Below are 22,611 nucleotides of genomic sequence, written 5' to 3' on the forward strand. Positions count from 1 at the left end.
TTAAAATCCTGCTCTCCTATCCCCAAGACAAATACTTTTAATACCACACTACATCACAACAGCTAGCTCAATATTTACTAACAAAAGTGCTTTTTAATTATAGATTTGGTGCTCACTCTGAACAAAAGCTGATAAAAATGTTATTTATTCATTCATTTTTCCAAGTGCTTACTAAATCCCATTATGTGTTTAATGCTGGAGGTAGAAAACAAAATGGGTAGATGTGAGGTTACCAGAAAGATCAGGAGGCAACAATAAACACAGTTTAAACAAAGGAACTAAATAATATCATATCATAAGAGGGTATCACAAGAAAATACGGTAATAACTACCACATGAAAGTACACTTAATTCAATCCAACAGCACATTATTTACTGAGTACCAAACTACACCTAACACTGTACAAAATACTAGCCTGAGATAACAATGTATTGATTTCAATGGGTTTTTTTAAAAAGGGGAGAAAATGCCTGCAAATGTAAAAGTACAATTGCTTTGCTTCCTTATTACTATTCAGTATACTAAAGCTGAGCAAAAAACATTTCTATGTACATTTTTTGAATTCAGCTATCTCTTGTTGCATTTAATCTATAATATAAAAAAACTCGAGATCCTCCTTGCACTACCTTCCCAGCTCTATCCCAATGAGAAATGATCATAATACAGTTCTGGGAACACCTTCTGATGTCAGGATGGGTAGACAACTTTCTCATGGGTTATTCCTAGTTATCCTGTGGACTCAGAAGGTTTATACATGTTCGTTAACACTGAGTTCACTTGCACATTAACTGTCACTGTGCTAAAACTGGATTTGAATACATTAAGACCTACAGGTAGAAAATTCAAATTTCGATTCCCCAAATGTTAACATCTGATAAAATATACAAGTAGGAAAACATTCCACTCAAATTGAAAATCATGGGTCTTAATATGACTGAAGGAAAAGGGTACAACTCTCCCAGAGTTTCTCCAGAAATATACTTACATCAGTAAACTCCATCTAGGACAGGACTGCACAAAAAGAAGTTGCTATCATTTGCAAATCCTGAAGAGGGGTCCTTCCAAAGAAGGCAGCACAAGCCCAGGGAAAGAGTCTCAAAGCTCTCTAACCAGGGAAACCTCCAGGGGGAAAGACGACTAGCCAATGCCCTGACCAGGGAAGCCCCAGTCAGAAATAAAAAACAACAGTCCCTTGGGGCAGGAGAACTGCAAGGGTGATAGAAAACCAACCAGTATACTGATCAGCTACTACAGAACTCTGACTTGCAGATTGCCAATACTCTCAGTATGGATAGAGCTGTGTTTTTCAAAATAATTACTATTGCTATAAAGATCAGCTTGGAGTAAGCATATTTTTATTTATGTTACGTTGCGTTGCATTGTGTTGCATTATATTATATTATATTATATTATATTATATTATATTATATTATATTATATTATATTATATTATATTATATTATATTATATTATATTATATTATATTATATTATATTATATTATATTATATTATATTATATACCAGTAAAGGATTGACCATGTATGTGTCTCCCTAACTTCTCATGCAAGTCTCAGGCTGCATGGTAGAGAAAGCAGGGAGAGAACTTCAGCATGCCAATTAGCACAAGCAGAAGAAAAGCCCCAAAAGATGTGGCCTCAAGGTGATCTGAGAGTTCAGAAGACCTACAAGACCTAAGCTGTCCTAAAAGACAGAGCCAAGAGAGTCTCCAAAACCCAAAACGCTCTAATGGTGTCCTCCAAGGATATATATCCTCTTTTGATAGAGGCTCTTTTGATCAAAGCTCATTGGTAAGCATCAATTCAATTCCATTAGTTGACATGACATGGTGGTCTGCGTTAAAATGAACTCCACAGATGACATCAGGGAAAAGTATGCAAAAGACCCTTACTCAAGTTGCTTAAGGCAAAGTCCATCATCTAGGCCTGGTTTGATCCCATCAGTCCCTGACTGCTCTAGACAAAAGAATTCTCCATTTCTTATGTTCCTTAGGGTTTTTCCCAGATCAAGAATTGGACTTTCTGGAGTGAGGAGGAGAAAGGACTGGGAAACTGATCTATGGGCCCCACCAAGAAATCCATTATTAATAATTATTTTCTCACAGAGCAAAATAAATGGAAGGCAGCAGCAGAAACGCAGTCTAACCACCCCATCAAGAAGGTGCAAAATCTGGCCCTGACCCTAAAGTCCCAAATCAGAACTGAGGCAGAAGGCATTAGTAAATAAAGACTGAACACTACAAAGAAATATTATGATTCAAGAACAATGCCAGAGAAAAACCCAGAAAACACTAATTCCACAACTACAAGAGAGCCTCAAAAGGGGAAAAAAAAATTGACTACACATACTAAAACAGTAGCTAGAAGAAATGAAGCAAAAGATAATAAATGAAATGAGTTCCTAGAATTATAAATGAAAAAAGTTCTGGAGGAAAACAGAAAAGAGAACAAACAGCTTAGAAGAAAAAGTGGAAAACATTACCCAAGTAACAAACACCCTGAAAATTAGAATGAACTGAACAGAACTCAATGACTTCACAAGACAACAAAGTAGAACAAAACTAAAAGACTGGGGGTTTGGGGGGGGGGGGAATGTTATCTATTTGCTATCAGAAACAAGTGACCTGAAAAACAGTTCAAGGAGAGACCATGTAAAAGAAGCACGAGATTCCCTGAAAACAACCAAAAATTACGGATATTTGAAGAAATATCAACCTTCTTGAACCTGAAAACAAAGTAAAAACAGAAAGAATCCACCAGTTACCTCTTGAAAGAAACCTCAAAGTGAAAATTCCATATTGTCACAGCCAAAATCCAGAGCTCTAGATCAAAGGAAAAAAAGTACCACAAACAAAAAAGAAAGAATTCAATTACAGAGGATCCACAGTCCAGATCATACAAGAATCTGCTTGCTACACTATAAAAAGGAAAAGGTAACAGCTCAAAGACAAGAACAATTTATCCATTAAGACTAAGTATAATCCTACAAAGGGACTTTTAATGGAAATCAAATAAAAATGCATTTCTTGACTTAGCACTATGTGACAGGCACTGTACTAAGCATAAAAAAGGACATTCAAACATTTCTGATGAAAAGACCAGAGCTGAGTAGAGTATCAGAAATACAGAAACCTAGAAGACATAGGAAAAGTTCAGGCCTTGGCTGGCACTGGTTATAGCACTTATATTTGTGATACTGTTAATGCTGCTGGAGATCTTCTTCCTGCTCACAAAGGTAGCCAAGTTAACAGAGCAGATCTCAACTCAGGTGTACAAGCAGATGAAAGCCCAATTCATGCAGTTTGCTAAGATGTTTCCACAGAGGATCCTGGGCTATAAGGTGAAGGCTGGGAACTACGTGTCTAAAGTGGGCTAGCTGGAGCTAGTAGCTGGGATGGGCTTCCCCCTGGTGCAGGAACTCAGAAAATTTTGCTCACTTTGTTCATAATAGGGGAAATCTATACGCTACTGGTGCTAAGAAGCCTGGACTCCTGCTTCTACTCAATATCCATGGAAGTTGTGGGATCCCAGTTAAAACTAAGGCTGAGTGAAGGGGTCAGAAAAGCGGGGGAAAAGAGGTCCCAGTGCTTCACTAGGAGCTGGGCATTCAAAGACTGCTAGGGATGGAAACATCTTTACCCTGCTTCTCTGATCTCCAGCCAATGTAGATGTCATAGCAAGAACATGAGTGGTATATACAACTATATATGTGTTTGACCCTGGGCCTTGTTCTCTCACTTTCTTGAAAACCAGTTCTCAATGGATCCTGACATCCATCTGTAGGATAGATCTCTATTCTCTAGCTCACCCTCTCCCCCAATGCCTTTTATTCATCTCTCTTTTTAAGGGTGTGAGCTTATGTGCATATAGGTATTCCTCATTCAAAAGCAATACAGTATGAGGAAATTCAGACTCAGAATTGACAAAACAAGGTACTAACTCGCTTTAAAAAAAAATAATAAGTATTTTTATTATAGTTTGGGGTTCCAATTTTTATTTCTCTCCCTCCCTTCCCTCCCCGCTCCCTGAGGTGGCAAGCAATCAGATATGGGCTATACATGTATGATTACATAAAATATTACCATATTTTTCATTTTGTACAAGAAAACTTGATTAAAAGAAAAAAATGAAAGTGAAAAATAGCATGCTTCAGTCTGTTCCATCAATATCAGTTCTTTCTTTGGAGATGGATAATGTGTTTGTTTCATCATTAGTCCTTTGGGATTGTCTTGGATCATTGTATTGTTGTGAATAGTCAAGTCATTCAGAATTCTTCATCAAACAATCTTGCTGTCTCTATATATATATAATGTTCTCTTGGTTCTGCTCACTTCATAGTACATCATTTCATACATGTCTTTCCAGGCCTTTCTGAAGTTATCCTGCTTGTCATTTTTTATAGCACAATAATATTCCATCACCATCACATACCAAAGTTTGTTTAGTCATTTCCTAATTGATGGGCATTCCTTTGATTTCCAATTCTTAGCCACCACAAAAATTGCTGCTAAAAATATTTCTGTACAAATAGGTCTTTTTCTCTTTTGGGGGATGTCTTTGGGATATAAACCTAGCAGTGGTATTGCTGAATCAAAGGGTATGCATAGTTCTATAGCCCTTTGGGCATAGTTCCAAATTGCTCTCCAGAATGGTTGGATTTTTTCACAAGTCCACCAACAGTGGATTAGCACCCCAGGTTTCCCACATCCCCTCCAACATCCAGTATTTTCCATTTTTGTTATATTTGCCATTCTGATAGGTGTGAGGTGATAACCTCAGAGTTGTGTTAATTTATATTTCTCTGATCAATAGTGATCTAGAGCCTTTTTTCATAAGATTATAGATAGCTTTGACTTCTTTGTCTGAAAACTGGCTATTCATATCCTTTGACCACTAACTCACTTTTTTTTTTTTTAGGGCAATGAGGGTTAAGTGACTTGCCCAGGGTCACACAGCTAGTAAGTGTTAAGTGTCTGAGGCCAGGTTTGAACTCAGGTACTCCTGAATCCAGGGCCAGTGTTTTATCCACTATGCCACCTAGCTGCCCCCAGGTATATTCTTTATAAGCCAATTGACATTGTTATAGCTAGCTATAATTAACTCACTTTTAAAAAAGTAAAACCTCAAACTTAAAGAATTCTCAGGACTTCCAAGGCAGATAACTGACAAGATGGAAAACTAAACATTTTTTTTCTGATCCCTACAGCCCTTCAAACCTAAAATCATGCACCAAAGAAAAATCAACTTCAGCTATCTCCAAAATCTAGGACACCAAGAACCCAAAAGAAGGTGTAAAAAACCCCAAATGAACTGCCATCTACACTGAGCTCACTCGGCACCGTTCCTAAACCACCATGTCACCAGCAACAAGGCTGCACAAGCTGACCCAAGGACCTGGACACACAGGTTTGCTACAAAACCCAAGGACTCTACGTAAGGACCTGCAAGAAAATCCAACCGCACACACTGGGCCCTCCTTGCTCTTTCCAGCACTATGGAGAAGGAGACTCCCAATTGCAGAAAACTGGTTAAGATGCAATAGACAGCACTGTGGCAGCATTCCAGGGGCAGAAACCTGCTGGAGTTACGAACCAGCCAGCACCATGAAGGCAGAAATTTGTGCTAGTAGAGAAAAAGAAAAGAGGAACAGGGGCAGGACATAAGTTTGAGCTTGAAATAGAGTTCAACCCCACACCTGCCCCTTTCTTCTTCCCAGAGCCTTGGAGACACAAACTACAGAAATCAGCCCCATGGCACCTACAAGACAGCTTTCTGAACTGCTAGTGCTGAGCCAGGGAAGTGAGGAAGAGAGGGAACTGGACAAAATACCAGGATGCAACACAGTGGGGAGAGAATGGCCACGTGGCAGTCCACTAAGCCTGGGGGAAAGAGCCCAGCAATCATTTAGAACTAGTTCTGTCTCCCTAAAAGTCACTGGGACAGAGAAGAGGCTGAGACACTTTAAGATCCAGCCCTCAAGAAAACCACAAGAAGGGAGGGAGTCAGGAAGTGAGCAATATGGGAAAATAAGTCTGGGAGGGGAAAGAAATAACCAAAGATCTCAGGAAGAAGAAAATCCAAAGACTTTGAACACAAGTAGATAAACCAAAAGGGAAAACATTAACAATAAAATGAAAAAGAACTCCATATCTACTAAATGACAGCAAGAAATAAATACTGAAAAACTAAGGAAAACAATCCAACACTTGATGAGATTAATGAACCCTATGGAATGTGACAAGAACATGGAACTAAAATACACTGTTCTTGAGTAGTTTAAAAGAGAAATGAGAATTATGAAAGCAGAATTTATGGCCTACCCACCAAAAATAATGGGCAGAAGAAAAAAAAATGATCTGCAGTAGCAAGTCTCACCTGAAAAATAAAAGAAAGATCAACAGATTAAAAGTGAAAACACAAAGAAATGAAGGGCAGTCTAGAAGAAGAAAAGCAGAAAACAATAATATTAAAAGAAAATATGCTCACTGACCAAGCAAAACATACTGAATTTGAGGACAAGATGTGTGTCTACACACCTAAAGATCACAGGTCTCCCAGAAGAACACATTAGGACAAAGAACCTGAACACCATAATACAAGCGATAATACAAAAGAACTATCCAAAACTTCTGAACACATAATGGCAGCAGGAAGATTCTGCAATGGGAAGACAGAATAATAAGATAGGAATTAGAGCCCCAATGCTTGCTCACTCGCTCACTCACTCGCTCATTCTCTCTCTCTCACACACACACACACACACACACACACACTCACACACACTTCTACCAGTATAAGATGCCCACCAAACTTTAATAGCACTGGCTGACACCCTCTCTGGAAGATTCGCTTAGTCCAACAGGGATATATATTTAGAAGGAATCTCTCTGATTTTATAATGGGGCCAGACAGGAAATTTAAAAAAAAAATTTACTAAGCACTTCCTGTGTGCATTCTATCTCTCAAGTCCATACTTTTACACAGGTTCTCCCCTATACCTGAAATATACTTGCTCTTTGCCCCCAAGTTTTAGAATCTGAAACTTCCTTTAAGGTTCGGCTCAGATGTAACATCCTCTATGAAGTCTTTTCTAATCTCCAGTTGTTAGTTCTCTATCCCTCCTCAAAGTCCTTGTATTTATTTTTCTGTGTTCCATCCCCTAGGAGAATGTAAGCTCCTTGTGGGAACTATTTTTGTATTGCCACTGCCTAACACAGTGCCATGGACAGAGTAGGCACTTGATTAATGTTTATTAAGCTGAACTGAATTTAATTCCAAGGCCTTTTACTAGTTACTGGGAGGGATGCAAAGCTCAGATAAGGATATATTGCCTTCCCTTATGAAGTCTAAGGTCTAGTAATGGGGAAAGGTATATAAACTTCAGGGGTTCGTAAGATCTGAGATGTACCTTTCCACTGATACAGAGCTTATTTCACATATGCCTTAGTAGACAGTCTTAAATCACAAAATTGTAGAATTTTCAAGTTGGAAGGTACTTCAGCAACCATCTATCAACCTATTCCTAAAAAAGTTATCTATAATATACCTGACACAATCTCAAATGAGAGAAAGCCCATTACATGTAATGGTAGCCCCTTCCATTTGGGGACAGCTCTAATTATTAGGAAGTTTTTTTTCTTACATCAAGCCTAAATATGCCCCTTTACAATTTCTCCTCATTGCTCCTGGTTTTCTCCCCTGGCAGCAACATTTCTTCAAGTAGTTCTCATATGGCACATGCTCAAGGCCCTTCACTCTCCTGGTTACCTTCTTCTGAATCCTCTCCTATCATTCTCCTTCATAAATAAGCATGGTACTCCCCCAGATATATTTATCCTCTGGTGGCTATGAGAAATAGGGATTAACACCACACCTACCTGAAGGCTTGTTCCCACCAAAGGATCTGTTCTCCATACTCTTTATCACCCTACAGCTGGTTTGGGTCAGTATGGGGCAAGGGTTGGGGATTGAGGATGATGTGCTGCCTTATAAAGACCTGTTAAATAAAAACCTTTCCAATTCTCAACAAAAAAAAATTAAATGTGTAAATACATATGAGATATCAAAAAGGACTAAACAATAATGAAGTATTTATATTCTAATAGAGAAAGAAGAGACAGGCATCCATTCAAAATCCTTATGACTTCAATAGTCACTTAAATAAGACAAACGGAGGTACTGGAGGTTGTTTTGTTCTGTTATAATGGTCTTTATAGAGGAAAGAAAAGGAAATGAAAAATTAATATCTTGGGGAAGAAATGAAGGAGAAGAAGGGGAAGTTTATTATTTTTCATAACTAGGGTACATGGAAAAAAAGAACACAAAAATGTAGTAAGGGGTAAAAAGAACAGAGATCACATGAACCATATACAAAGGAGGATTAGTTGGACACACACCTGTACAGACACAAAGATTTAAAGTAACAATAGATTAAATTTAGTAGGGAAATAGACATGGTTAGAGAGACAAGTGAGGGGAGGCATTAAGAGGGTAGATCATAAAGGGAGAATTAAAAAGAAAGTTTGAGAACAAGTGATGGAGTCTGGGTGAGGAAAAATGAAGAAAGGTTACAGAGTAGAAGAATGCTTCAATTATTAATCACAAATATTGGTTACATTCTTTTTCTACCACCACATTCCAAACAGTCTACAAATCAATTTGAAATTATTCAAGAGAAGTCAGTAAACTTAATATCCTTTGACCTAGCCCACTAAAAAAATGAAATGGTCTCATATGAGCCAAAATATTCATAGAAGCATTTTTTGTACTAGCAAAAACTTGAAACAAGGTGGGCATCCAATGATTGGGGAAGAGCTAAACAAATTGCATTATGTGAGTGGAATGAAATATTATTGGGCTTTAAGAAACAGAAAATTCAGAGAAATTGATGCATCACAAAGACAACAGAACAAGGAGAACAATATATACAACTAGAATAATGTAAATAGAAATACAAAAGGCAACTGAACAGAGATTAAACACAATTAAGTAAATTTGGTACTAGAGAACAGATAATGAAACATACACTCTTGGTAAAGAGGAAGGGTGAGAAATGTTGCACACATTTTAGAGGCATTGACAGTGTCTGCCTTATCTATTTTTCCTTGTTATAAGGAAGAATTCTATGGGAGCAGTGCATCTTATTAAGAAATTACTGGAATAAGGGGCGGCTAGGTGGCACAGTGGATAAAGCACCAGCCCTGGACTCAGGAGGACCTGAGTTCAAATCCAGCCTCTGACACTTAACACTTACTAGCTGTGTGACCCTGGGCAAGTCACTTAACCCCAATTGCCTCACTAAAAAAAAAAAGAAAAAAAAAGAAATTACTGGAATAAAACAAAAGGGGGGAGGGGACCAGACTACACCAGACTAACTTCATTCTTTTAGAGAGGGTTAGTAGACTAGTAGGATCAATGGAATGTTATAGATAATTTTTTTCTACCAGAATCAACTAGTAGCAGTGCCAATAGAACTCTGGGCCTGGAATCAGAAAGACCTGAGTTCAAATTTGAGCTCAGACAAGCCAGAGCTATGTGACCCTGGGCAAGTCACTTAACTTATATTTGCCTCAGTTTCCATAACTAAAATGGGAATAAGAATAATAGCATCAACCTTGAAGATGAGGATCAAATGAGATAACATTCATAAAAAATGCTTAGCATAGTAAATAACTGGCACAGAGTAGGCATTACATAAATGATTATGCGCTTCCCTTCATCTTTATATATAGTTGATACGATTTTTATACTATTCTTGTGGAGAAAAAAATAGGCTAGGCAATAGTAAATATACATAGCTAGTAGCCATTTTCAAAGAATCTTAATAGTTGAATGGAAATTTGGAAGGAGGTTTCCAGTGAAGTGCCCAAGGAATCCATGTTTGGCCCCATGCTGTCTAATATTTTTATCAATGCCGTGAATAAAGGCATAGATGGTATCCTTATCAAAACTGCCAGTGGCACAAGGCTAGGAGGGAAAGCTAACACACTAGATGGCAGATTAAGAATTAAAAAGATGTTGACCAGCCAGAAAACTGGGCTGACTATTAACATGCCTTTATCTGTACCAAATTTCAAAATCGCATGTGACTGTTTTACTTAATTGATGTTCTTTGTTATAAGAAGGGTTTAAAAGGGGAAGCAATGATCAGAATATAATGATCAAAAAATGGCTGTGATGTTTTAAAAGGCATCAAATAAAAGAATCTTAAACTTGCCTGCCATCGATTTGACAAGCATAAAGTAGGCAGTTGTTGTAACTAGACACCAGGTTGCATGAAAAGAACCTGCGGGTTTTTCGTGGACTGAAAAATCTGGATGAGTCAACAAGTTTCTATGGCAGCCAAACAAGCTAACAGTCTTAGGATGCCTGGAGAAGCAATCTGCCCAAGACCTGAGGGAAAGAGCCCAGCATACATTTGGAACTAGTTCTGTCTCCCTAAAAGTCACTGGGGCAGAGAATCCAAATTTTCCCAGACGTGTCTAAGTAAATACAGTGAGCAGGAATCCACTCATTTGTCAAAACTTTGAATTTCTTTACAGTCTTTGATTAGTTCTTAGCCTTCCTGCCCAGGTAAGTCTTGTCCAAGAGTCCCACAATGGTTGATTTCTGGATGAGGAAGTGGAAAATACTTTAGTCCTAATTCAAAATTTTATTATTAATATATTAAAGAAATAATCGTTTCTATCAAGTTCCAATTTTTGGAACCAGAGATTGCATTGTAATGTATGTACCCCAAGGAGGTCACTGATAAAGTGAAAGACTCCTATGCATCAAAATACTTACAGCTGTATTTTTTTGTGGTAGCCAACAATTAGAAACAGTGTAGATGAGCATCAAATGGAAAATAGCTAAATCGTGGGAAAATTACTATGCTGTAAGAGACAATAAATATTATGAATACAGAGAAGCATGGAAAGATTTACTTGAACTGATACAAAATAAGTAATCAGTACCTGGAAAACAATACGAACAAGGACGACAGTGTAAGTGGAAAGAAGAATCATAAAACAATCAAAAATGAATTCTGTGAAATTATAAAGCATAAGTGAGGGCACAAAAAAAAAATATGGGAAAACACCTCACCCAACTACTTTGCAGACAGCAGAGATCAGGGTACATGAATATGAAAACATATGATGTTAGATTTTTTTATGATTGGTTTTGCTGAATTTTTCTCTTCCTCTTTTATTTTTTTAAAAAATTGTTTTATAAGGGAAGGCTTTCTGGAAAGGAGTTGGAGAAGGAATGTGAAAGGAAATCTAGGTGATATAAAAACAAAAGATAACAATAAAATCTATTTTCTAAAAAATATTCATTACTCATTGCTCTCCATTCCAACTGCCAAACCCTTCCCTTGCCACCATCATTCAGGAATCCTTCTAAGGTTTACTGCATCCATGTGATTCTCTCTCCTCTTACAAAGAGAGTCTTCTCTCTACTCCACCTCCCACCCTCATACATGCTGATGTTACATCAAACACCCTAAACTCCCAGTTCCTCAGTCTTCTCAGCTCTTATGACCTCCTCCTTCACTACATTATAGCTAAATATAGGGAGTCACAACCTTAATTTTCCCATTGCCCACAAGTACTCATTCCATAATCAGGAATTCTGAAACCATAGCCTCCCATCATTTTAACTCTCCCTATGCCTTTTTCCTCCTCAACCTAGTCTTCAACCTCACTATGATCTCCCCCTTTACTCAATAGTCTTTCCCAGGCCATAGGCCTCTGTCAGGCTTCACTTTCTTCCTTCCTTTCCCAGTTTTGGCCCTATAGTTAAATCAATTCAACTCCATACAGTGCTCTACTCTTGAATTTGTTGTTCCTTTGTTCTATTACTGCTTCTGACTTGCCAAACCCCAACCCCCTCCATTTTACCCTTCTATTTTTGCAGCTAAACTCTCTGAGAAGGCTATCAACAATTAGTGCCTCCACTTCCAGCTCTATGTCATCATTCAATTGAACTTCCTCTCTCCTGAAGTTACCAATGCCTTCTCAATTGCCAAATTCAATGGCCTTTTCTCAATCAATCCTCATTCTTCTTGATCTCTGAACAACCTCTGCTACTGTTGATCACCCTCTTCTCCTTGACGTTATCTTCCCTCTAGATTTTCATGACACCATTCTCTGCTGGTTCTCTTCTTAACTCTGATCACTACTTCTTTGTCTACTATGCTGGAGCTTCATCCACTAAACACAGGTGTCCCCCAAGGCTCTGTCCTGGGGCCTCTTCTCTACTGTTATTTTGTTTGATGATCTCATCAGCTCCCATGGATTCACTTATCTCCTAGAGATGATTCCCAGACCTATTTATCTAGCCCTAAGATCTCTCGTGACCTTGTCTCCTTTCTCCAATTTTCTAACAGACATCTCAAACTAGATATCCCAAATACCTCTTAAATTTAACATATCCAAAACTGAACTCGTCTCCACCCACAACCCCAAACCCTTCCTCTTCCTAATTTTCCTATTCCTGAGGTGAGCACCACTATCCTCCTCGTTTTACATACCAAGTGTCATCTTCAATCCATCACTGTCTCTCATCTCCCATTAACCAATCTGTTGTCAAGTCCTGTCAATTCTACCTTCATAACCTTTCTCATATGTACCCATCCCTTCTAACCTTGGACATTCCCACCACCCTGGTTTGGATCCTCATACCCACACTTCTCACCTAGACTACTGTAATAGCCTTCTGTCTGGTCGCCAGACTTCAAGTCTCTCCTCACTCCAGTCTGTTCTCTATAAAGTTGTCAAATTAATCCTCCTAAAGTGGTGACCACGTCACCACTCCCCTAAACTCAAGTAGCTCTCTATCATCTCCAGGATAAAACACAAAATCCTGTTTGGCCTTCAAAGCATTCATAAAAGTAAGAAGCTGGGGGGCGGCTAGGTGGCGCAGTGGATAGAGCACCGGCCCTGGAGTCAGGAGTACCTGAGTTCAAATCCGGCCTCAGACACTTAACACTTACTAGCTGTGTGACCCTGGACAAGTCACTTAACCCCAACTGCCTCACCAAAAAAAAAAAGAGAGAGAAAGAAATGAAACAATACTAATTAGATCCACTACGAATCTATAATCTCAACTAGCCCTCAATCCTAATAGATTTTCTGCCCCACCACTGCAGCCATTCCAAATCTCTTCCTTTCTCAAGCCTCACCAAACTACAAGCTTCCCCTACCCTTCTCAACAAAGAACTACACTTCAAACCTTCTGTGTGGGTCCACTCTCCTTCCCTCTCAACCCACCACAGACAGTGTGCAACTATTTATGTGCATTGGTTTAAGGGTAGACTCTAATGTTTTTATCATTCCTGTTTTTGACTTATCGTTTAGTAAATGTTTTCTGTTTAAGTTAATAAAGTGATTGTGACTGATTATATATAAATGGAAAGTACAAGTGGAAGCAAAGAAACAACAGTGGCAAGAAACAGGAATGTATCCTCTCCACACCTGAGAGCTGAGTAGTAGGCAGGGAATGTACCTCCCTCGCCTGACTCTGATAAGAGAACTGGAGACCTGCTAGCATAAGAGCAGGTTGGAGCTGAGTGGGGGAGAAGGGCAGTACCCATGGGATATCATGTCTGGGCTATATTTGTGCCCCCAACACCTAGCACAGTGCTTAGCACATAATATATGCTTAATAAATAACTTAAGTGACTAGCACACAGCTACTTTCAGATTTATCATTCTATCTACTATAAACCCTTCATATAAACACTTTCCTTCTTTCATATTCCTTTACCCAATATAGACAGGAAAAAATCCCAAACCTTTTTTTATTCTTAGCTTTCCTTACCAGGAAAGTTCTTCCTGAGCCTTGGGAGTCAAAGCATTCTTCCCAGAAGACTCTACTACTCTTTCACATAATTTCTCCATTATTATTCTCCATGACATCTTTGCTTCCATGTCAGTAGGACCCATGTCAGTCAGGACTTGATAAGATTAAGGGATAAGGTATGTTGAGGAACGATTAAATCTCTCTTTGAAAGATGCTGGACACAACCATCAATGAAGATGATAATGGCATCTTTGATGGGTACCTTTGGACTGGGTACTTGTTGATGTATTCATTCATTTCTCCTTGAAAATAAGTGATTTGATAAGTCTTGGCTAGTGTAGATGGGAGTCATTTGGCCTACGAAAGGGTTCAGGGAAGTAAATGAAGAGAGGCAAACAAAAATTGGGGAGCTAGAGACTAAATAAAAAGTTCAAGAAACTTAGTTTCATTTTAGTTATCATACTAGCAGATAATTAAAGGGATCAGTGGCACTTTTAAATGCCAAAGACCCCTCATGGAACCCACTCTATGCTTATATGACCTTGGGTGTTCCTGAGGATTGCAATCAACTCTGACTAGTTAACAAGTAATGAAAGAATGAATATTAAAATTAGGGTTATTCTAATGAGGGTCTAATAAGTATCTCTGAACACTCAGTCTTAGTCAAAGATTTATCTCTTATGGATACTATCCCTGTCTAGAGCAGTCTATACAAAAGGAGGTCCACCTCTTCTCAGACTTGGCTAGTAGAACACAATGGTCTGGAATTCACCCTAGATTAAATTCTTTGTAAAGTTCTCTAGTTGGTGGGGTAACAATTCCAAGACTTCATCTCATCATCATCTGCCCTGCCCTTTACAAAACTAAGCTTTGACCTAATCTCCAATTGAGGAAGGGAAAAAATCCTCGATCTCCCCAATATTTGGTTATTTAATAATCATTTCTCTTAGAGGGGACCCAGAAACCCAGGTGAGGTGAGAAAAGGCCATGCACACTGCTTCCTTCTCCCCAAGGATGTTACTAATAGCAGTCATGGCCAGGACCCCAAACTCTGGACTTAAACAGAGCATGTTCAATGTTGGGGAAATAGGTATAAATCAGTCTTTGCCTTATGCCTCAACTCAATGTTTCTCCTTGGAACTTTAGTATATTTATCTCACGTATAGTTTGTCATAGAAGTAAGTAAAAGGACCACAGCTCCCCTAAAAGGACCCAAGCTAACAATATTGACAAAAGAGCCTCAATTTCACTCCTCACAAAGGATTCACATCAACCCATAAACATGCAAGATCTCTACCATTGGTGGATCCCAACTTCTACACTTCCTCTCCCCAGCACACACACCCCCATTCCTCCTCATCCCCTGAAAGCTACCTATACTCCCAAGTTACAGTGCCACCCTATATTCTGGATACTTCAGGTTTGCTAGAGAGCTAATTTCTTCCCTTCTACATAGGCCTCCAGCCTTATGATATTGCCCTAAAATTTGGAACTCTCTCGGAAAACAATTTTGTTGATTTTGCTAGAGAGGTATCACCATTCTCATCAGACTTAAACAGTCCACATGGCAGAGTTAGCATGGTATAGTGGATACAGTGCTAAGCTTGGAGTCGGTCAGAATAACTCAAGTTCAAAACCCATCCCAGCTATGTGACCATGAACAAGTTATTTCTCTGCCTCAGTTTCCTCACCTGTATTACCTTCTTCAAAAGGTTATTATAAGGCTAAGTAAAATCTTGTGTGTGAAGTGATATGAAATTTTAAAGCCCTAGATAAATTTAAATCACCGTTCTTAATATCAGAAGTTACAGGTGCAGCTAGGGGGCACAGCGGATAAAGCACCAGCCCTGGATTCAGGAGGTCCTGAGTTCAAATTTGGGCAAAAAAAAAAGAAGTTACAGGAAGGTAAAGTCCAAGTTTGTTCTTCCACACAGTTATCTTTTGCTGCTTCACCCACTCCACCATCAACAAGTTGTTCCACTTCTCTCTAGGAAGCTTCTAGAAAGACAAGAGGTTCTCAGGAACTTTAGATGTTCAGGAACTTTGTGCTGTCCAAAACGCCATGGTTCCCACTCTAAGAATTCTTTGGCTGCCCTGTCCAGCTCCCAATTTGCTTGAATCATTGAACTCCCTCCCTTCCTAAGGACATGTGATTGAGAAGCTCTACCACCACCTCTCCACAGCAGGGGGAAAGGTGGTGCTCAGATGCACAGACCTCTGCTGAGGACACCACCAACTTCCAAGCACCTCCAATGGCTGAAGTCAGATCTCAGTTCTCTTATTTCTGACCTCATTAGACTTCAACATCCTCTGAATCTGAGGCAGGTCTATTTGTCTCCTTTAGACCTATCCTGCTCAGATGTAAAATACCTAATCAAATAATCCCTGCATGAGGGAGTCATTTATCTTCAAAGAGGTGTGTCCAAATCAACAAGTATTCCGGCTAATGATATTTCCTAGAATCAATATCCTTCCCCAAAATTTCCTCAGGTTGACCAGGCTCTCTAGGTAATAATGTTGTGTGTGCTTTAACACATGAACACACACACACACACACACACACACACAGAGGACAGCAAAAATCTTAGCTGGCTAATGAGTTCCCCATTCGCTTACATATGTCACAGGATCACAGACTTGAAGCTGAAAGGGACCTTGGAGGCCACCCACTCCAACCGCCTCATCTGATATGGAAACTGAGGCCCAGAGCAGAGCTTAAGTAACTAGCCCTAAGTCACAAAGGTGACACAGCTGGGATTCAAATTCAGGGCCTGTGACTCTAAATTCAATATTCTTTCCAATACTGTGCTGCCTTCTCAGTACCGTGGTCTCATCACAAGTCTCTCTTTTTTTTTAAGTGGGGCAGTGAGGATTAAATGACTTGCCCAGGGTCACACAGCTAGTAAGTGTCAAGTATCAGAGGCCAGATTTGAACTCAGGTACTCTTGAATCCAGGGCCGGTGCTTTATCCACTGAGCCACCTAGCTTCCCCTCACAATAGTCTCTTTTTTTTTTTTTTAAAGTGAGGCAATTGGGGTTAAGTGACTTGCCCAGGGTCACACAGCTAGTAAGTGTGTGTTAAGTGTCTGAGGCCGGATTTGAACTCAGGTACTCCTGACTCCAGGGCCAGTGCTCTATCCACTGCGCCACCTAGCTGCCCCTACAATAGTCTCTTAAGAGAATTTTTTTTCCTCACTGGAATCATTTCACTGAATAGCTTTAGAATATCATTCTCAAGGTTTCTATCCCTCATGGGCTGACTTCCTTGCAAAATTTTGGGCCAGAGGATCCTACTTCTCCTCTCTCTAAGCACTGCTCTCCCAAATATCTAGAGATTGGGTTGGACTATGCCCAGCCTTCTCCTCTTATCAAAAATCATAAAACCTGGGGGCAGCTAGGTGGTGCAATGGATAAAGCACTGGCGATGGATTCAGGAGGACCTGAGTTCAAATCCAGCCTCAGACACTTGACACTAGCTGTGTGACCCTGGGCAAGTCACTTAATCCCCATTGACCCCCCCTCCCAAAAAAAAATCATAAAACCACAAGGTATCTAGCTACAATGGTCCTTTTACCCCAGCATCCAGTTCCTTGTTGATGAGAATCACACATAGAGCAGAATTTCTTGTTAGTTACTCTAACTTTTGATGAATGAAATTATTTTTAAGGCAAGTCAAGGAATTATTAACTATTCGAAATATTCCAGCAAGTATCTAGGTAAATGAAGTCCCTCACTGCTATTATATTGTGCCTCAGTGCCAAGCTTGTGATATTCCCCCAAAGTCTTCATTATTTCCTGTCTATTTAAATGTATTGATAACTATTTAATATAATTCATTAAAATGCATATCTAAACATTAGCCATTAATTATTACAATTTATCTAAAAGAAATACTTCTTAAACTTAGGTCACAGCAGGACAAAAATAAATTTATGTATGTATTACAATTTAAAAAGAAACTTCAAGATGCAGGTAGCATTTAGAATACACTGCTGGGGAAGACTGTGGAACATACAAAGATTTACTATTATAGGACTTAATATCTATTAATTATCTTGGTATTCTTAGAGCCAAGGAACTACAGAAACTAAATGCAAGAGGATTTCATTAAGAAGTGATTCTTTGTGGCTGACAATTATTCTACCATCTTCTGGTGTCAAACAGCAGACGACTGCTTCATGGGTTATTCATTATCACCCTGTGGATTTGGACACATGAGTACTTTGTCTCATTCACCTACATATTAACTGACTCAATACTAATTAACCTGTTTCTAAGTGTATAATGCACAAGTTGAGGATAGCAATGATCAGTCCTATGCCTAATCCACTGCTTCCAATGTTGAAATTCAAATGCTTTCAAGTAATTAGATGTCACAATATATACTATATGGTTAATTTTAATATGCATAGCTATCATGTGATCATACATCATAAACATGATCAAATCATCATGTTTAGAACACACAAGAATGCCCTGTCAACTACATTAACATAAACTTGATTTCATGTTTAAAATTACCTGTTAAATTCATACTTATATAGAGCATAGTGAAGAACTCATCCTCCATTTTAAGAACATCTTTAAATAAATGTTTAAATTCCTGAATGTGGGTGATGTCAGGGACAATTTTTCACAGAAAATATAGGAAAGATAGTTATAAGTGCCTTAGACCAATATCAGTTATCTAACCAAATATTAGTTATCTAAGTTTCCATCAAGAACACTATAAACCAAGTTAAAGGCATCTTAAACAGAAATAATGTCATAGTTTGGGTTCTTCCAAACTAAAAACAAACAAAAACATCCAGCAAAGTACATATTACATGCTGACATAATAATCAGTTTTCTTGTAGAATATACTTACAGTATATCTTCATATAGTATTCACACAGTAAATAACAAAAAGTATCTTAGTGGTGTTTTCTTAGTCTTTGATTACCCCTTTAGTAGAAACAATGATCAAAGAGAAAGACCCCTAATTTTCTTAGTGGGTTTTTCAGTTGATGATCTTCCAAATAATCTTAGTCAGTGCATGAGACAGTTGGAGGCTGCACAGGAAGAAGTGAAAAAGTAAAATGTTCTATTCAGATTTAACACTGATCTCTTACTCTCATTACTCTGAGGGTCAAAAGTGATAATCCACTGCCTTGTTTTGGACCCAGAAAACTCAAGTCTTCAAACCTAAAATTGTGAATATATCTAATATTACTGGAAAGAGAGCAGGGAAAGAGATATAAAGAAAAAAGGGAAGCGGTGTCTACCCTCTAGTAACTTAGAATTAGTTGGGAAGAAATCTATAAACATACACATCAACACCCCTAACTAGAGACCTACAGAACACTTGTACCAAGCAATGAGTCAGTGTAGTACAAGGGAAAAAGTATTCAACAAATGTTTATTGAATGAATGAACCAACTATAAGTTAGAGACCTGGATTCTGGTTCTATCTCTGCTACTAACTTGCTATCTGACTTTGGGCCTTCCTAATATGTAAAATGAGAGGATTAGGCTAGATAATCAAAAGGTACAAAAGAGACAGTGGAGAGTCAGAGATTCTTCAATATACCCTACCACCAATTACCTAAGTGACATGTGGCAATCCCTTTCCAGACCTGTTTTCTCACCTGTAAAATGAGGGTGTTGAAGTAGATAGCTCTAAAAGTCACATTCAGCACCAACATTCTGTGACTCTTTGACCTAACTCTAATCCATTACACTTTGTCCCAAGTAGTATATGTCACCAAATACATCTGCCTCCAACCTCATTTTAGGCGAGAGTCTGGATTAAAACCATAATTCATTAGATGCCACTTATTATCATTTCTCATAAAAGGACATAAGCACAGAAGGAATAATGCCAGAATGTCTAAATCTTAATTTATATATCGAGTTAACATGAAAGTAGCTCAATAATAAATACTTGTACTGAACTGAATTTTTTTGCCTCAATATTAATCACTGATCTATTTTACAGAGATTAATAAAAGATCACAAAGAAGTCTAAAAAACTTAGGGTGCTGTACAAGTGTTAAAACAGTAAATTAACATCATTCCCAAACCCAATATGTACTCTTATCCTGGGGACACTGTATCAAACAAAAAGTTGAAAAACAGTAGTATCTTGATGAAAACATTGCTTTTGTACCTCACACATTGAACAATTAGAGACCCTGTAAAACTAGGAACCCCTTTCCAATTAATGCTATCATTTAAAGAGAGCTAGACTTAAGGGCCTCTACATGATGTAAAGACCTAGGACAAATCACAACCTCTCTGAGGTTCAGCTTCCTCAACTGAAAAACAAAAGGGTTGGCCTAGATGGCAACTAAGGTCCCTTTTAGCTCTAGATAAAAGATTCTTGTGACCAAGGATAAGAAATTTCATCCCTCTAAACCTTAGTTTCCTCACCTGTATAATGGAAATACTATCAATCTCAAAGAGGTTAATGCAAGAAAAATGCATTGTAGGCTTTAAGCTCTGTCGAACCTGTTATTTCTTAAGGGGAATAATATTCATTGCCTTGCTACAACAAATTATTCATTAATTTAAAGTGAAATTGGACCTTTGCTATGAAGGCCTCAGAAACATAATAATTCCTTTAAAAGTCATTAAGCTACTTTAGGATAAGGGTCTTATATAATACATCCAATTTCTTATTTTTGTCTGAAGGGCATCTACTCCTCACTTCAGAAATATTTTCAAGCTATTAATTAACTAGGAAGCCACCACATTCCAGCTTGTACTTAACAAAACCAAACCCATTATTATAGCACCACCCAGAATAATGGAGACAAACAACATTTATTTATATATCTGCTGTCAGTGACTAAATGACACAGACTTACTTGTCCTCTAACTGCCAGAGTTTTTAATCCAGACATGCAAGAGAGGAAGTGAAAAGGGAACTTAGAGAGAAGGAAGGAAGGAAGAGGGAAATATGAGAAGACTGCCTTCAGATGTAGCAGGCAAAAACAAAGATAAGTTTAATTTAAAAGAGAAGATCCCCGCAGCCTAGCTGTATGGCTTATACTTCTGAGAAAATGAAACCTCAGCCACTGCCCTAAAACCAAACAGCATGGTCATCAACGCCAACAGTGTCTTATTAAACAGCAAGTCAACAGTGTTTAATACCTACCTACCCTGACACGGGGAAAATCAAAAACTATGAAATAGATTCGAGTATCCTACAGCTCACAGGACAGGTACCACCGTGGCAAAGATGACAGACTGTCCTAAGTGCAAGATGTGGGAAATGAACCCTGACTTTCGGTTTCCCAAACACACAAAGAAGTGCCCCGCTGCAGGATAGCTGCGAGCCTGAAAGGTCAAGAATGATGACTGACTTCAAAGCCGATCTATTAAGAACCACCCCCCCCCTCCCCCTGGTGAAGACACCGACTCCTCTTCAGGGACTCCCTCCCTGACATGCACCAAGACTCTGAGACCCTGGGACCCTGGCCCGGAGACCTACTTAGCACTTTTCACAAAAAGAGCAAAAGTTGCACTCTTGGACTAGGGACGGAGAGAGCTGGGGAGGAAGCAGGGGCCAGACTGAGGGGTGAGGGGTGGGGACGGGGTGGACAAACACCGAGGCCCCACGCCCCGCACAGCCGGGGAGGGCGCGGGGACTGACACGAGTACAGGGCCCTCCCCCGGCCGGGCCCTGCTGCTTTCCCCGGCCCCATGCCCCGGTGAGGCCCCGGCGGAGCCGGAACAAGGTAAGCAGAGACACCTGCGGACGAGGGGCGGCGGTCACCAAGGGGGTGGGGGGCCCCTCCGGCTTCCTGCTGCCCCGGCCCGTTCAGGTGCCCACCGCCCCCACCCTCCCAAGCCAGGGGAACGGGACGTCAGCCCTAGGAACTTGTGGAGAACCACTTACTCAGGTAACTACCATGGTTTCACTTCCTGCCCATCTCCGGGGAGGCTGTGGCGAAGGCGGCAACATCTGCACCTTCAACGCAGAGCCTTCCCCGCCCCTCCCAAGCCACTCACCCTGGCCCCGGAGGGCTCTCAGCCCCGGAGCTGCAAACCTACCAATCAGCGGCCGCCTCCGCGAAAACTGACACACAGGCAGAGCAATCGCCAAAGCCTAGCTAGTTCGAAAGGCGGAGCCTCAAAGCGAGGCTTCCTACGAGAGCGCCCTGCCGCTACTGAACATGCGCAGGGCTATCCGGCTATTGGGTGCGGGTTCTGCGCTTGTGACTGAAGAGAGGCCGGCTTGCATGGCTGGCTGGTCTGTGGTAGCTTTCGATAAAAAGCTTGAGTTTGCATCCCGGTGGGTTGGCTTTCCGTGCACTGTATAGGGCAAGCATTCGCAGAAGGGACTCCGAGGGCGGGGTAATGCGAGTCTCCACCTACATCACCCATGGGGTAACAAGACTGTGAGCTGTAGATTTGGAGAACTAGGTTCTAGTCCCTCCTCTACCTCTAACGCGCTTTGAGATCTGGGCCAAATTATTTCCCCTCACTGGGACTCAGTTTCCCCAACCACAAAATGAAGAAGTTAGATCGAATAAGTAGTAAGCACCTACTACGTGTCCGTGCTACAGGATACAAGTACAAAGAATGAGTAGCTCCCTGCTCGAAAGTTTACATACACTCTGATAGGGAGAACAGATACCTATAAAGAGATGTGCAAGGGGCAGCTAGGTGGTGCAGTGGATAAAGCACTGGCCCTGGATTCAGGAGTATCTGAGTTCAAATCCGGCCTCGGACACTTTACTTACTAGCTGTGTGACCCCGGGCAAGTCACTTAACCCCCACTGCCCCGCAAAAAAAAAAAAAAAAAAAAAAAGATGTGCAGC

The 22,611-nt window shown here is 39.8% G+C and overlaps 1 protein-coding gene across 4 annotated transcripts in view; it reads right to left on the minus strand.

Annotated features, from left to right (window-relative positions):
• ANKRD27 (ankyrin repeat domain 27) overlaps positions 1–21,792 on the minus strand; it is an 86,068-nt gene extending 64,276 nt beyond the window's left edge. For all 4 annotated transcript variants that reach the window (XM_043987459.1, XM_043987460.1, XM_043987458.1 and 1 more), the window contains exon 1: positions 21,687–21,792. The gene's annotated coding sequence lies outside the window, so the exon portion shown is untranslated. The remainder of the gene's footprint in view (positions 1–21,686) is intronic.
• Between the last annotated feature and the right edge of the window lie 819 nt (positions 21,793–22,611).

Source organism: Dromiciops gliroides, chromosome 2 (genome assembly GCF_019393635.1).
Source record: "Dromiciops gliroides isolate mDroGli1 chromosome 2, mDroGli1.pri, whole genome shotgun sequence".
NCBI lineage: Eukaryota > Metazoa > Chordata > Mammalia > Microbiotheria > Microbiotheriidae > Dromiciops > Dromiciops gliroides.